At 42.8% G+C, this 2,008-nt stretch overlaps 1 protein-coding gene across 1 annotated transcript in view; it reads right to left on the bottom strand.

Annotated features, from left to right (window-relative positions):
• The window catches only part of CNKSR2 (connector enhancer of kinase suppressor of Ras 2), a 231,532-nt gene that overhangs the window by 1,964 nt on the left and 227,560 nt on the right, over nucleotides 1-2,008 (bottom strand). The window lies entirely within an intron of this gene.

Below are 2,008 nucleotides of genomic sequence, written 5' to 3'. Positions count from 1 at the left end.
ATAGTGAAAAATGTTTATCTATTTATTTTATTATTAAATTGTTTAATGTTTATTTATTTTTGAGAAACAAAGGGAGACAGATCATGAGCGGGGAAAGGAGACACAGAATCCGAAGCAGGCTCCAGGCTCAGAGCAGTCTCAAACCCAGGATCTGTGAGATCATGACCTGAGCGGAAGTCAGACGCTTAACCAACTGAGGCACCCAGGTGCCCCAAATGTTTCTTTATTTAGAGAGAGAGAGCCCGAGCAGGGCAGGGACAGGGAGAAAGGGGGACAGAAAATCCGAAGCAGGCTCTGAGCCATCGGCGCAAAAACAGACCAGGGGCTCTATCCCACAAACCATGAGATTGTGACCTGAGCCGAAGTCAGAAGCTCAACCAACTGAGCCACCCAGGCACCTGCCACGCCCCCGGAAAGTCCCCCAGGCACCCTGTAAGGCCTGTCTTTAATGGGCTCAAGGAAGAGGCAGGGAATTCAAGAGAATGTTCTTCAGGAAGTAGGAAGGGAGAGCTGGGAAGGAAAGACAAACAGCAAGGTGCCTAAGCAGTTGTTCTGGTTCTTGGTAGGGACAGTGTTGCTGAAGCCGAGGATGTTGGGAGTTGTCCTGTGCTTGGCAAGTGGTCAATTATAGTTCCAGGGCCTATACACATCCAAGGTTGCTTGGCAGTTATCCTTCCCTAATGGGAGATTTCCATTCTCTGTGAATTTTCCCACACTGAAAAGTACAGCGCTTTCTAGTTTGGATTTATCAATGAGGGGCATTTCTTTAAAGCGACTTTTCATCATCTTTACCCCAGAGAGTGAAGCACAGTGTCACATACCTAGTGATTCACCAATACTCAATGAACTGAACACTGGCAGGAGCTCAAATTCTTTGCTACCGGAAGTAAATGCTTTTAGGGAATCCAGAGCATAAAAGACAGGGTTGAGGGGCTTAGAAAGACAGAAGCAGGTCTTTAAAATATGTGAGCCTGACCTGCTTCAAAATGCCTGTCTGCTTTGGCAGCTAGATGGTTTGGATCTGAATAGGGTGGGGTGCTCGATAAGGTGGGAGGGTGAAGTTATCTTTGGAGTGCGGCTGGTTAGCAGAATTATTCTTATGAGTATTATAGCTCTTTTTAAAATTCTGTTCTTAGTTACCAAAAGGTCATTAAGTTGTCCCACAGATTTGCAGTAGTGCTTGCATGAATACCAACTGAAAGCTAATTTACTCTGAAAACTTGGCTGCTTTCTTCTGGAAACTTTTTCAAATCATGCATTTTCTATTTTGTTTCTCTCTTTCGTACTCATCTGTGCTTCAAAATCACAAAACCTCAGCGGTATACTATGGATCTGAAATATTTCCCAAAGGAGCCCTGTGACCTTTTGTTTCCTGAGATTACTGTGCCACAGACTCTGTATGGTAGTTCTTTTCTGTTTTTGATTTTTCAAGGGCTCAAGGCCTGCTGAGGGAGAGTTTTTGTACAGCAGGCCCTGTCCTCTCATATACACTCACAGTGAGGGGGCTCTGTTTTCTGCCTCCTTCCACTTCTTGCCTTTCTGCTCCTCTTTTTCCACTACCTCCTCCCTACTCTGGGGGTGGCATAATAAAGAGACTGGAGATAATGTAAGCACTTATGGAAATGCAGAATAAGAAAGTAACATGTGAGCTGGGAACTGATAGCATAAACAGAACAATTATAAAATTTCTACATGGAACATGAATCACTGTGGCTTCACTCCAAATGTGCTGCAGGAGATAGGCACAAAATATCTCAAAGCCTTTTAGTTCCCACTATTGCATTCTGCATGCATGCTGTGTTCTTTTAATAACTATATTAATAACTACATGGCATATTTATCTTAGGAAAATGAAAGACTGAGGAATAACACCAGCCTCGCATTTTTGAAAAAAAAATTTAATTATATCCTGTTTTCTCTGAGAACTAAATCACATAACATTTAGCCAATGCTTTGAGATGATAATGAAAAGTTAAGGTTATTTCCTCTTTACCAATGCACTTACTAC

This window comes from Crocuta crocuta, unplaced genomic scaffold (genome assembly GCF_008692635.1).
Source record: "Crocuta crocuta isolate KB4526 unplaced genomic scaffold, BGI_CrCroc_1.0 scaffold488, whole genome shotgun sequence".
Taxonomy (NCBI): Eukaryota; Metazoa; Chordata; class Mammalia; order Carnivora; family Hyaenidae; genus Crocuta; species Crocuta crocuta.
This window is presented reverse-complemented; position numbering and strand designations above follow the sequence as displayed.